The sequence below is a fragment of the Tupaia chinensis genome, unplaced genomic scaffold, assembly GCF_000334495.1.
Source record: "Tupaia chinensis unplaced genomic scaffold, TupChi_1.0 Scaffold000138_1, whole genome shotgun sequence".
Taxonomy (NCBI): domain Eukaryota; kingdom Metazoa; phylum Chordata; class Mammalia; order Scandentia; family Tupaiidae; genus Tupaia; species Tupaia belangeri.
In genome coordinates this window covers 2,474,355-2,490,434 of record NW_006159608.1, presented here as the reverse complement: position 1 = coordinate 2,490,434, position 16,080 = coordinate 2,474,355, and positions in this window count along the sequence as shown.

Below are 16,080 nucleotides of genomic sequence, written 5' to 3'. Positions count from 1 at the left end.
GAGGTCACCAATTTTCTAATCTTACACACCTTTTAACACTCAGAGATACCTTGAATAAGTTAGGAAGGAATGTATAGATCACCAGATGACTAGGAATAATCGCAGAGGCTCAAGAAGTATGAGCAACCAACAAAAGGACTCTCCCCCAAGAGAAATTGTCAAGCCCACATCACCCACAGTCAATACAATGGATGTCATGTACATGTCAGATAAAGAATTCAGAATATTTGTAGTAACCAAAAAAACTGAGATGGAAGAGAAAAGAGACAATGAGCTTCAGGACATGAGGAAGTTGTTTTATGATTTGAAAGAAGAAATATATGCCTTAAAAAAGAACCAGATGGAACTTTTAGTGATGAAGAATGCCATATAGGCAATCAAAACCTCCCTTGAAAGTATTAAAAGTAGATTAGATCAGACAGAAGATTGAATCTCAAATGCAGAAGACAAAACATCTGACCTAGAAAAAAGTATCAAGAAGATTGAGAAAACAACCAAGAAAAATGAGGATAATATATGAGAAATATTGGATTTCATTAAACTTTCCAACATCCAAATAATTGGTGTCCCAGAAGGTGAAGAAATTAATAAAGACATGGAAAAATCTATTCCATGAAATCCTGGAAAAAAACTTCCCAACTCTAGAGAAGCACTCACACATCCAGACCCAAGAAATAAAAACACATAGGACCCCCAAGTAGAATCAGCTCAAGAAGATCCTCTCCAAGGCACATGATAGCCAGATTAGCAAAAGCAACAAAGACAAGATACTAAAGTTGGCAAGAGGGAAACGTCAAGGTACTTACAAAGGTCAACCCATCAGGATAACATTGGACTTCTCTATGGAAACAATCCAGGCAAAGAAAGAATGGAGAAATATAGTCAAAGTGTTGAATGAAAAACAATTTCAACCAAGAATACTATACCTGGCAAGATTGTCTTTCATATGGGAAAACAAAATAAAACATTCTTGGATAAACAAAATCTAAAGGAATTTATCAACTCTAGACCAGCTATTCAAGAGGTTCTTAAGGGAGTGCTATACCAGGAAAACTAAAAAGTCATATGGACAGTTATAAGAGAACAAAAAGCAACCAAGAAAATGGCCCACTTAGTTAATGATAGAAATCAGTCCAGAAATATTGATAATACATTGAATGTCAATGGATTAAATTCTCCATTTAAGAGACACAGACTGGTTGAATGGATAAAAAAGCAGAACCCCTCTATCTATTGCCTACAAGAAGCTCACCTTATGGAAAAAGATATACATAGGTTAAAAGCAAAGGGCTGGAAAAAGATATTCCTTGCAAATGGAAATCAAAAAAGGGCTGGAGTTGAGATATTAATTTCAGACAAAATAGGTTTCAAGTCAAAGACTGTAAGAAGAGACAAAGAAGAGCACTATATAATAGTAAATAGGGTAATCCAGCAAGAAGACCTAACACTTATAAATATCTATGCACCCAACGCAGGAGCACCTAAATATGTGAAGGAAAGACTGCTGGAGCACAAAGGAGAGATTGGGAGAAACACTATAATTGTTGGAGATCTCAACATTCCATTATTTCCTTTAGACAGATCTTCTAGGCAAAAAACAAATAGAGAGACAGGGCCTAAATGATACTATAAATTGAATGGGTTCAATAGATATCTATAGAACTTTCCATCCTAAGTCCACAAAATATACATTTTTCCCACCCGGGCATGGAAATTTATCAAAGATTGACCATATGTTAGGATACAAATCAAGCCTTTATAGATTCTAAGGCATAGAAACTATATCCAGCATCTTCTCTGACCATGATGGAATTAAACTTAAGATTAATTTTAAGGAAAACCCTCAAAAATACACAAACACATAAAAACTGTACAATCTATTTCTAAAATACTGAAGAAATTAAGTCTGAAATTTAAAAAATGTATGGAAACAAATGATAATGGTTACACAAGTTTCCATAATCTGTGGGACATGGCAAAAGCAGTCATAAGAGGGAAATTCATAGCAATTAATGCGCATAAGGAGAAGATGGAAATGTGGCAAACAGATAACCTAACATCATGCCTCAGGGAATTGGAAAAACAACACCAAAAATAAAACCTAAAAATGCAAGGCAAAAAGAAATAATAAAGCCTAGAGCAGAAATAAGTGAAACAGAAAATAAACAAACCATACAGAAAATAAATGGAAGCAAAATCTAGTTCTTTGAAAAGATAAACAACATCGACACACCATTGGCTAGACTGGTAAGAAGAAAGAAAGAAACCAGATAAATCAAATGCATGATGAAACAGGCAACATTACAACATACATAATAGACATACAAAATATCATTGGAGGATACTATGAACGACTATATGCCAACAAACATGATAACTTGGGGAATATGGAAAAATTCTTGGATGCATATAATCTACCAAGATTGAATCAGGAGGACATAGAAAACCTGAATAGACTCACAACAAGCCAGGAGATTGAATCAGTAATAAATAACTTCCCAACAAAGAAAACCCCAGGTCTAGATGGCTTCACTTCTGAATTCTACAAAACCTTTAAGGAAGAGTTAATCCCTATTTTAGTCAAGTTATTTCTAAAGATTCAAAAGGAAGGAAACCTTCAAAATTCATTTTATGAAGCCTCCAAAATCTTCATTCTCCAAACAGATAAGGACAAGACAAAAAAGGAAAACTACAGACCAATATCATTGATGAATATAGATATAAAATTTCCCAAAAAGATACTTGCAAATTGTATCCAACAACATATAACAAAGCTTATTCATCACGACTAGGTAGGATTTATCCCAGGTATGCAAGGGTAATTCAACATACACAAGACCATAAATGTAAGACACCATATTAACAGAAAGATAAAAAACATACAATCATTTCAATTGATGCAGAGAAAGCAACTGATAAAATACAACAACGTTTCAAGATTAAGACCCTAAGTAAGATTGATATAGAAGGGTCATTTCTCAACACAATAAATGCCATTTATGAAAAACCTACAGTTAACATTATACTAAAAACTGGTACTAGGCAAGGCTGCCCACTTTCTCCACTGCTTTTTAATATACTGCTGGAAGTCTTACTAATGCAATCCGAATAAAGAACAATATAAAAGGAATTCAAATAGGCAAAGAGGAGTTGAAAATATCTTTATTCACAGATGACATGATGACTTAGGAAGTCAAAGACCTTACAAAGAAAACTATGAAAATCTTTAAAAAGGTTTTGAAAGTGACATAAAAAAGTTGAAAGACATCCCGTATTCCTGGATTGGAAGAATTAACATAATTAAAATGGCAATTTTACTGAAATTTATCTACATATTTAATGCAATTCCAATCAAAATACTAGAGATATTCTTCACAGATCTATAAAAGACAATCATAGAATTTGTCTGGAATCATAAAAGACCTCGTATTGACTAAGCAACCCTTCCACAAGAAGAGTGGAAAGGGAGACAAATCACTCCCTGATCCCAAGATATACTATATAAAGCTGAGATCATCAAAACAGCATGATATTGGCATAAAAACAGACATGTGGAACAATGGAATAGAACAGAGACCCCAGAAATAACCCCCAAAGCTTACAGCCAACTGGCTTTTGACAAAGGACACAAGTCAATTCATTAGGAAACAAAATCTCTTTAGTAAATGGTACTGGAAAAACTGGGTATCCACCTGCAGAAAGATGAAGCTGAATCCCCATCTTTCACTCAACTCAAAATGGATCAAAGACCTGAACCTAAGACGTTAAACTATAAAACTACTGGTGGGAAATGCTGGGGAAACTCTGGGAGACATTGGAAGTAGGCCAAGGCTTCTTTAATAAGAATCCCAAAGCACAGGCAATAATCCCTAAAATAGACAAATGGGACTGTATCAGACTAAGAAGTTTCCACACAGCAAAGGACACAGTAACAAGTGTGAATTTACAACCCTTAGAGTGGGAGAATATTTTTGTAAAATATGCCTCAGACACAGGGAACTCAAGCACCTTACATGAAAAAAAAAATGATTAACCCAATTAAAAGGTGGGAAAATGAGCTGAACAAAAATCTCTCTAAGGAAGACACATGAACAACCAAAAATCATATGAGGAAATGCTCAACATCCCTCATCATAAGGGAGATGCAGATTAAAAACACAGTGACATACCACCGAACCCTGTCAGAATGTCAAAGATTAAAAATATAAAAATGGTAAGTGTTGATAGGTATGTGGTGAAAAGGGAACAGGGAACTCTCCTACACTGTTGGTGGGGATGTAAACTATTTCAGTAACTGTAGAGAACAATGTGGAGTTTCCTCTATGATCTACAAGTAGAGCTACCATTTGATCCAGCAATCCCACTTCTAGGTATCTACCCAAAGGCTGAATGCTCAGTTGTCAAAAATGCTTGCACATCAATGTTTACTGCAGCATTATTTACAATTTCTAAGACATGGAACCAATCTAAATGTCCAGAAACTGATAAATGGATTAAAAATGTGTGGCACATATACCCTATGGAATACTACTCAGCCATAAAAAAAAAAAAAAAAAAAACAAGATCCTGACATTTGATCGAAAGTGGTCAGATATAAAAGATCTATTTCTGAGTGAATTAAGCCAGGATATGAAAGAAAGATATTGTATGTATCCACTCTATATATGTCATAGTGTGTTCTAGAACTTTGCTTATGAGAACCAATAAGACCAATGCAAGTCCTATTTCTGATCCCAAAATTAAGGGTGGGGAAAGTTACTCATGGTTTCTAATGGAAGGAACATGGAAATATGAATAGACACAAATAGACATAAAAAATTGGGGCTAGTGATACAATTCACAACTCAGCCTGGTAAAAATTTTTATATATACCTGAGAAAATTTCTGAGAGAAACCAAAAGGGATAAGAGCCTAGACAAAGAGTAATGACCCTGGACAACCATAAATAGCTTTTCAGAGCACACTGGGGGAAACAGCCTTCTATAAAAGTCAGTAGTTTGGTCGATCACCACTGCAATCGTCTGTATTAGGCACGTTAGTAAGTTGTTTCTGAGTCATGTCCTCATGATGCTGCAGAACATATGCAGGAAGCAAAAGTCACTTAATGAATGTATAATGGCTTACTATGATGCATGGCACAAAGGAAAGCTCCATATTGCTAAGAGAACACACGAAGGGACTGTGACCTGACCTGAGGATCAGATGGGATTCCTGAGGAACTGATGAAACTATGATGGGAAGAATCAACAGGCATTGACGAGGCTTAGACAGGAGGGGAAGCACTGCAGCAAGAGGGGAAATTCCTCACGAGGACTCTGCGGGATGGCATGGGGTTGGCCAGGGTGAAAAATGTAGAACAAGACCCAGCTGAAGAGGGAAACTAGAGCTCCACCCTGTGTGCAGTCTTCTGGTAGAGGGTCTTTATCATAAGGAAAACAAGAAAAGCATTCACAAAGGAATACCTTAATGTGATTTTCATTTTTGAAACATCATACCCGCTATGTGTGATAAGATGGATCTGATGAAGGAGTGAGCAGGAGAGACACAGTGAGGACTCTGTCATTGCCCCTGCTAGTACAGGGCAGGAGCTGGAGCAGAGTGAACCTGCACACGGGATGGAGGAAAGGCTACAGGGTCAGGTGAAAAATCCAGAGTACAAAGTCATAAATGCTGAGGAAGTGGTCATTTTTGAAAAAAATAAAAACGAAAAATCGAGAGTACGATGTCATAAATGCAGAGGAAGTGGTCATTTTTGAAAAAAATAAAAAGATTGCTGAACGACAGCCTCTGAGTGATCACATAGTGCTGGAGTTCACTGGTCCTGTCAGTGCAAGTTGTTCATGAGAGTAGCGGTTGAGGAGCTGGGGTGGGGCTGGGCTGCGAAATGGTGGGGAGAAATAGAAGCAGAAGGACCACTTCTGAGAAGCTCATTGCTGAAGAGAAGTGGGAGAGAGGAGGAGCCAGAGGCAGTTGCAGTTTTGGAGGTGGGTTATTTTGTTCATTATTAGAAAGGCTTGAGACAGCAGGTTTCCAGTCGAGAAGAAGAGTCTTAAAATATTTAGGAAAGAGGAGTAATCAATAATTTAACATTTAAGGAAATGCTTAAGCAAAACAAAAACAAAGGCCATAAAGCAGTCTAGCCATTCAAACAGAACATTGTCAGACAAGAATACAAAAAAGCCAAAAAAAGAAAATACCACATGTCCAGCACAGAGGCCGTTCATTTAGCCACACTTGCAAACAGTATCAAGACTAGCTTATTAAAAATAAATGAGCTAATGTGAGTCTTCCCTGTATAATTTATGGTATACGCTTGTGTGTTAGTGTTTACAGTAAAGAACAAAGGGTTCTCATTACAGAATATAGACTCTGTCATTTCTACAAATAATGGTCTCGAGTTAAGTAATATTTTAGGCATTATTATAAGCAGATAGCTACTTTACATGGATGCTATTTGGATATTAAACAAAACGTTCAGATGCCCAGCGTGAGTAAGTCCAAGTAAAATCCCGTCATCTTCTAGAGTAATAAAACAAATTTCAGTATGAGAATGCTGTTCCTTTCAGATGAGTGACACAGAAAAAAAGTCTAGATTTAGAATATTACACTGAGTAAATCCCTCATGGAGAGAAAGCACGTACATTTGATTTCATCTTAATCTCAAGATCTTACAATGTAGCTCGTAGGGGAGCTCTTTATGCCTCCTGCTTTGCCTGAATCCCCAGACTGATGTGCACAAAGCTCCCCTGACAGTCTTTCATTCTCTCTCAACTTGACAATGAGTCAGTCACAGATGTCAGTACATTCAGCACATATTGACTTGTTAAATTTTCTTCTTGACATTCTAATGATCTCCCCATAGAGTTACACCAAAATCATTTTGCCATTTTCTTGATGCTTTATAGTGACATTTTTTGACCTAGGTTAATGTTATGCTCTTTCATATAATTATATATATTTAATATATATGTTTACATATACACATATATAGGTCTTCTGCTGGTCAGGGAAACCCCAGTTTATGGCTATCACTTTTATTCTGATATTCCATATAATTTGGAAAACATAAACACATGCCAGCCAGTGGCATGGTGGTTAGCACAGCTGGATCCCACATGACTGACTATACAGTTCAAATCCCGAACCCAGTAGCTTGAGAGACACTCTGGGTGTGTGTTCTGGTGTGACTAAAATCCTAAGAGGAGAGTCACGGAGAGGGGATTGCTGCATGGGCATCCCCCATGGGTGACGATTTCTCACTCTATCTCTCTCTCTTTGCTGAGCACACAAACCCTGGAGCAAATTTAAATTTTTTTTTTTAAGAAAGCATAAACACATCTGAATAATTGATCATTTGGTGGGATGAAGGTTCACAAACAATGCTGATGGTAATGGTAATACAGAGTTCCTGGAAAGTGATGAACACCGTATAAATTAAAGCGAACGGATTTTTTAATCCAGTAATCACAGTGCGGTGAATCTTTACATACACATACACACACATAAAACACACGATCACAGTCATGCCCCGCATAATGGCATTCCAAACAACAACCGCATAGGTGAAGTCGACAACTGTACGTACGGTCACATGAGATTATAATGGAGGTGAGAATTCTCATCAGTGATGCCATCGCTTCAGCAGCACGTAGCCCAGTACGTTTCTCACCTGTTTGTTGTGACGTGGAGTAAACGGACCCACTACTGTCTCAGCTCTACGAACACAGCACATCCGTGCGTGTAGCTATGCAGTACGTGATAAGGGAGTAAAGGACTGTGTCACTGGTTTGTGTATTTATTCTACTCCACATGTACCATTATTTTAGAATGTATTCCTACTTCTGAAACAGAACTGTGCACTCTAAAATAGTATGGAATTTTAGCAGCAGCAGTCTCACGCATCTCGTGTTGACTGCCTCTCTTTCTTGCCTCATTTTTCTCTCATCCTTGACTTAGTCTTGTGGTTTGTGTTCATCGTGGCCCCCCCTGTGGGACAGGCTGTGGAGGCAGAAAGCAGCGATATTGATGATCCTGACTGTGCAGGCTTAAGTTAACATGCATTTTTGAGTCTTAGTTGTTAACATAGCATTTAAAATGCAAAAAGAAATTAAAATGGAAAACAGAATAGAATATAAACAAAGACATTTTTATACAGCTGTATAAAGTGCTTGTGTTTTAAGCTAAATGTTATTATGAAAAAAATCAAAATTCCTAAAAAGTTTAAAGGTTCATAAAGTAAAAATGTTATAGTAAGCTAAAGTTAATTTGTTATTTCAGAAAGAAAAAAACCCTTTTTTAAATAAATGGTAACCTCGGGAACCAGCAGTTAGCGTAATGGCTATGTCGCCGGACTCCCACGTAGTCGACCACGGTTCGCATCCCGGACCCGGTGGCTTAAAATTCATGCCGGGCGCGTGCGCGTGCATGCCCAAGGTCCCGAGAGGAGAATGGAGGAGAAGGGATTCTGGCGTGACCATCCCCCCTGGGGGCTGATTTCTCACTTTCTGTCTCTATGTCTCTGTCTGTCTGGCGAGCGCATGCGCCCTATAGCGAAAACCTCTCCAAATAAATAAATAAATAGTAACCTCAATGAGGAGTCTATAAAGTCTATGGTGTTACGGTGATAACCCAGGCCTTCATCACTCACCATGAACTCAGTGACTCCCCAGAGGAACCTCCAGTCCTCCTGGTTCCACTCACAATAAGCACCCCACATAGGTGGACCATTTTTTATCTTTTAAACCTTACTTTACCACAGCTTTCCTGTATTTTCTATGTTTACATACATACACTATGTAGTGTTACATGGTTCTTAAAATAGAGCTGCAACTTCATGCAATATCCTGGAGAGATCTTTGCAAGAATGACGGTCCCAATCCATTCATCAGTTTGTGGACATTTAGATTGGTTCCATGTCTTGGCAATTGTGAATAATGCTGCAATAAACACTGATGTGCAAGCACTTTTCTGACTGAGCGTTCTCCTGTCTTTTGGGTAAATACCCAGAAGTGGGATTGCTGGATCAAATGGTAGTTCTATTTGTAGATCTTTGAGGAACCTTCATAGTTTTCTTCACAGTGGTTGAACCAGTTTACATTCCCACCAACAGTGTAGGAGGGTTCCCTCTTCACTACATCCCCGCCAAAACTTATCACCTTTTATATTCTTAATCTTTGCCATTCTGACAGGGGTTAGGTGGTATCTCACTGCGGTTTTTATCTGCATCTCCCTTATGATGAGGGATGTTGAGCATATTACTCAGCCATAAAAAATAATAAGACCCTGGTATTTAATAGAAAGTGGTCAGATATGGAGGACCTATTGCTGAGTGAAGTAAGCCAGGCTATGAAAGAAAGATATTGTATGTATTGGGACCAGCAGTTGGCGTAATGGCTATATCGTTGGACTCCCATGTAGTCGACCACGGTTCGAGTCCAGGACCCGGTGGCTTAAACTCACGCCAGGCGCATGTGCGTGCCCAAAATCCCTAGAGAAGAATGGAGGAGAAGAGATTGCAGTGCAGCCATCACCCCTGGGGGATGATTTCTCGCTTTCTGTCTCTCTATCTCTGTCTGTTTGGCAAGTGCATGTGTCCTATAGCAAAAACCTCTCCCCCCAAAAAAGAAAGATATTGTATGTATCCACTAAATATATACCTACTATCTGCACTCTATGGTAGAGAGCGAAATACTGGAAGACATAAAAGCAGTGAAAGTATTTAGCGAGAAAAAGACAGTGTGGAATGCGGGGGGGGGTGAAGAGAAGAGGATAGAGAAAGATAGCAAGAGAACAAATAGAGAGGCAGGACGTTAGTGGGAAACAGATATGGCTTATTACGTGTTGATGATGACGTGTATAGTATTCTCAACTGGATTGGTCTGAGAAGTATTTCATGACGGGCAAAGTCTTTTTACAAGCAAAATGAGAAATAGCGATTGACTGTTTAAAAAATAATTGGAATAATAATAACAATGATTGGGAAAAACATTGAAAAGATATTGAATGATGAAGTGAGGAGATTAATGTCTCTGTATTAACTGACATGCATGACATTCTCTTTTGAAAAAGCAATGTAATAGGGAACCAGCAGTTAGCGTAATGGCTATGTCGCTGGACTCCCACGTAGTCGACCGCGGTTCACGTCCCTGTCTGTCTGGAGAGCGCACACGCCCTATAGTGAAAAAAAATCTCTCCAAAAAAAAAAATAAAAATGTAATACACTGTAAAGTTATATGCAATCCTATGTAATATAAAGAAGATTATGATGATAATAAAAAATAAATTAATTAAAAAAAGAATGATCGTCCCCAACTTAAGATGGTTTGATTTAAAATATTTTGACTTTATGATGTGTGAAAGTAATACATATTCAGTGGAAGCCATACTTCAAGTGTCCATACAACCAATCTGTCTTTCATTTTCTTTACAGTATTCAATAACGTACATGAGATATTCAGCACTTTACTGTAAACTACACTTGTGTTAGATGATTTTGTTCAACTGTAGGCTGTTGTAAACATTCTGAACATGTTTAAGGTAGGGTAGGCTAAGCTGAGATGTTCAGAAAGTTAGTTTTATTCGATAGATTTTTGACTTAGGATTTTTTAACTACAAAGGGTTTATTGGGACATGACCCCATCAGAAGTTGAGAAGCACTGGAATGCACTCACACACTTATATAAGCTAGTTTTCTTTTGAGACGAGCAACCACATAATTTCTTGTGTTTTAGGTGCTGTATGTGGGGTCACGTGTCTGCACACATAAGGAGACATATGAGGACAAGTTGGGATGTCATGGCCTGCTCTGTTCACACGGTCAGGGCAACTGGGAGATGTAAATGTGAGAGAAAACTATTAATTGTTTTTCTTATTTTGTGTTTGGATTCTTTTGTTATTATTATGCAGTACTTTTAGACAAAGAAAACAAAAGGACAGACAAAAACCAAAACAAAACTTGTGAACCAGAATTGATCACCTAGGAGAGAAGTATAGAGAAGAAAAGAAATACAAAGTAGGGATATTTACAAGCCCTACATTACATCAGCCTCTACAGGTAGACTTTTAACAAAGGAGAAATACAAGACAGGTTTCTGGCAATAGCTATCTAGGCTGTTCCGAATCGTCATCCTCTGAGAAGAACTAGAGAAGTTATAAAATGAATGAAAACGTCTGCTCAGAGGCACACAGGGCTCAGAAAGCAATGGGAAGTAGAGTGCTGAAATCCGAAAGACAAAGCATGCCAAGGGAGGGAGCCCACAGCTGTGCTGTTTTCCCAGTGAACTAATGGTGTATCTCTAAAACCCAGGCTACAAGGCGGAGAAGTTGAGCACACCTGAGTTGGTTCCATAGGCACGGGAGGCAAAGACTAGTCATTAGGAACCACTGAAAAGAAGTGTCCTTGATAAACACCATATATATATATATATATATAATTTTTTTTGAGAGGGTTTTGCTATAGCGTGCATGTGCTCACAGAAAGACAGAGAGTGGGCACAAATGCACACATGCCCGGCATGAGTTTAAGCCACTGTGTCCAGGACTTAAACTGCGGTCAGCTACATGGGAGTCCAGTGACATAGCCATATGGCAACTGCTGGTCCCAAAGACCATTTTTTAAAAATTTAATTTAATCATTCATTTATTTTAATTTTACCAAAGATGAGAGAGAGAGAGAGAGAGAGAGAGGAAGACAAAGTAAGTCAGCGGGTCCGGGACTCGAACTGTGCTTGGCCATGTGGAAGTGTCCAGCGCCTTAACCACCATGCTACCTGTTGGTCCCCAAAACCTTGTATTTTTAGTCAATACCTTCGAGGACTGTATCTGAGAAGTAAGAGTGATTACAAAATAAGTCTGTTCTCTTTAGGACCAAAACTAAGCTCCTGTTATCTTAGCACTTCATTGGCTTAAAAGTCTGCCTCCCACAAGGGTAGATAAGCAGGTAGGTCAAAATTTGACCAAACTCCAAGATAAACTAGATAATAGAGAAAAAATGACTGGAGATCCTGATTTAGAGTTTTCAGACATGTATGCAAGGTCTTCAAAAGTTTGTGAGAAATACACATTATTAAAAAAAAGATGTATAAATTTCTAAACTTTTTTGGACCAAAATAAACTCATACTTTGATTTAACTTTTCCCCAAACTTTTTTGAAGTACCCTTATATTTTATAACATATATTATTGTGCTAGTAAAATAAAAATTAAAAATACAATGAGTTGAGAATGGGACACTATGAAAAGAATTGCATGAACATCCTAGGACATAAAAATGGGCTGAAATGATAAATATGGTGGATATGTTTTGTGGTTCTCAAGCAGAGATGATTTTGTACCCTCGAAGGTGTCTGGAAGTGTTTGGAGACATTTTCAGTTGTATGAGCTGGATGGAGCTGCTGGCATTTTATGGGCAGACTAAATGCTGCTGTACAGACCACAATACACAAAACAGCCCCCACATCAGAAGATAGCCAGCCTGAAAAGTCGGCAATGTTGTATTTGGAAATCCTTTCCAGTAGATCAAATCTGCTTAGTAAAAAGATAGGTCAAGAGGCCAGCAGATAGAATGATGGTTAAGGCACTGACTTCCCACATTGCCAACCATAATTCAAGTATCTGATCCAGCAGCTTGAAAGTCATGCCGGGCATATGTGCGTGCTTGCCCAGAACCTTGAGTGGAAATTGGAAAAGAAAGGATTGCGGTGTGGCCATTCCCCTGGAGAGATGATTCCTCACTTTCTCCCTCTCTGTTTCTCTCCAGCTAGCATATGCTCTCAATGACAAAAACATAAAGAGGAAAAAAAAAAAAAAAAAGATAGGTCGAAGGATGAGAGATGTTGTATCTTCAAAAAGTTCATGGGAAATGATATTCTAAAGAAACCACAACCTTATTTCTTTTTTTTTTGCACCCAAATAAACTTGTACTTTAATTTCATTTTCTCATGATTTTGTTTTACATTTTTTTCACATTTGATTGATTCACAAAATACCTATGGACAAAGCTAGAATCCATTTACAAGTGCACTGTAATTTTCTTCTGAAACATTTTAAATTAACTAATTAATTTACATTCATTCCCTGAGCATTGTCGCAGCCTACAAAATGTGATTTCCCATCCAAAATATACTGCATAGTGGCTTAATCGTGCATGTTATTGTCAATAATTTTCCATTTCTCATTTCATATATATACGTGTATTTTACCCCTATTTCTTACCCTCTGCCATTTTCCACCCTCTTCCCACATTATCTTAGGTGTCTAAAGTTGTTTTCCATTCCTTTTTTCTCCCGGGTTTTATTGATTCACAGAGTTTCTTAAGTAATGTAACTACTTTCAATAGCAAGTTTAGCTGGTGTGAGCATATCAGTGAATACATGTCTGACTTTGGGCGTGAAACTCTGAGTAGAATGAATATTCATTTCCATGATCTTTTAAGTCTCCTCATGTAGACCGAAATGGGCAAGAAGTGACAGGAGGCAGCAATTGTAGATTCGTGGAGAATCTTGGTTGTAGTGGTGTTTGTGCCAGTAGAGACCTATATAAAATTATGTACCTAAAATTAGGCAACTTATAATTTGTCACTTATACCTCAGCAAAGCAATTAAAACAAAATGCAAACACAGGGTTAGTATAAACTTTTAAGACATGCCACTAACAAAATGCTGCATCTCAAATGTATAGAAACTCATATGAATTGTTAGAGCAAAGAGATGTTTCTGTTAAAAATGACAAAAAATTGAACAGATATTTTACAAAGCAATAAACATGAGCATTTATCTTTAGAAATGATCAAAAACGTGAATAGGAGGCACAATGAGATACTATATTATATACTATTAATACACTGACCCTGCCAACTATCATTGAAGATATGAAGCTCCTGGAACACATCACACAATACATTGTTGGTAGAAATGAAAAATTAAAATTATCTACTAAGATTGAATGTTAAAATATCATGACTCAGCACTTTCCTTCTTGTGCATATACTAAACACTTATGTGTACATAGGTGTAAAAACGTGCCCATCCCCCCTTGGGGATGATTTCTGGCTTTCTGTCTCTCTGTCTTTTGGGCGAGTACACGCACTCTTTAGCAAAAACCTCTCCAAAAAAAAAAAAAAAAAGTTAGGCACAAAGTGTATATGAGAGGCATTGTTTGTAGTAGCCTTCAACCAGAAATATCCCTAGTTGTAGTTGGAAATCCTTCTACTCTTCATAATGGGTAGATTGAAGAAACATATTATGGTATAGTCATACCAGAGTTCTAAAGCAGTAACTCCAATGAACGAATGTGTACTTCGTGCCCTGATACAGTTAAATCCCACAAGCACAATGGGAGTAAAGGAAATCAATGCAAAAGAATATACTCTATGATTTCATTCATATAGAGTGCAAACACAGAAAAAACTAATTTGTGATCATAGACGTCAGGATGATGATAAAGAAAAAGCAGTTATACATTGGCAGAGTCAGAGAGAAGCTGGTTAGATATACATCTATTTATTGATAGTTGTGGTTATATGAATTTGACCATATTTTAATTACTTTAGGCATTATGTTTGTGCAATGTACATTTTATTCATATAAATATAATGTTTTAGAAATTAGGCATATGGAAGAAAAAAATACATAGCTTCTTTCTTACTCTGGTTTCTCTTAGAAGACTCATTTTTCCATTACATATTTGTTAAGAGTATGTACCATAGACCAGGTGTTATGTTTGCTTAATAGACTCAGTTGAATATTCCCAAAATTTGTATGTTGAAGTCCTAACCCCCAGTTCCTCAGAATACAATTATATTTGTAGATGGAGTTTCTAAAGAAGGAATTAAGACAGTATGTGGTGACTGAGGTGGACCCTAACCCAATATAACTCACATCCTTATAAGGCAAGAATATTAGGGTTCTTCACAAAAGGAATCCATGTGAAGATAGAGAGACAGCCGTCTACAAGACAAAGAGGCCTCAGAGGAAATCAGTACTACCAACATCTCGATCTGATTTCTAGGACTTAGAACACTGAAAAAATACATTTCTATTTTTTTCTTTTTTTTTTTTTTTTAGAGAAAGATTTTTGCTATAGGTTGTGTGAGCTTGCCAGAGACACAGAGAGAGAAAATGAGAAATCATTGCCCAGGGGGAGTGGCCATGCTGCAATCCTTTTTCTTCCATTCTCCTCTTGGTATTTCCAGCATGCACGCACATGCCCAGCTTGAGTTTTAAGCCACCTGGCCCAAGGTTCAAACCACAGTCGGCCGTGTGAGAGTCCAGCCCCTGAACCACTTTGCCATCTGCTGATCCCTGCATTTCTGTTGTTTAAGCTTCTCCTTCTGTGGTACTTTTTTATGGCAGGACTACAAACTAACATAGATAAATATTGGGACATTCAAACAAATGAGATATTGTCCTCGTAGCAAGTGATTTCCAGTCTAACAAGGGGGCAACTCTATACATATCTGAGCCTTGGAATTATAAACACTAACAGGGGAAACACTGAAAGTCACAGCAGCCTGGGAACAGCTTCCCAGTTAATTATGACCTCTACTTAGGTGGATAATAAAAGGATTTACAGAGGAAATGCAGTTTGAGATTATTTCGACTCATAATGGCATTATGATTCTCCTTCATTAATCTCTTAATTCTTTACTAAAGAAACTCATTCAAAATAGAAATACCTGGGCAGAGAATTTACCCAATAAACCATCTGGTCATGGCTTAGTGATGAGATGGGTTCAATTGGATTCATCTGTTAGGGGTCAACTTCTCCAGATTTTATGTAGTGGTCCCCAGAGTCAGCATCATTTATGAAACAGACAGTCAGATCCTAGTAAAGTAAATCTATGTTTTTTGTGAATAATCTTTCTAATAAAAAATGTACGTGTTTTAGGGTCAGTAGGTGGTGTGGAGGTTAAGGCACTGGACCCAAATGGCCAGATTTGCAGTTTGAGTCCTGAGCCTGGTGGCTTAAAAATCAGGTCAGGCACACATGCATGTGTGTTCCAAATCCTGAGGAGCCTGGAGGACAAAGGATTGTGGCATGGCCATTCTCCCTATGGGGGTGATTTTCCACTTTCTCTCTTTCC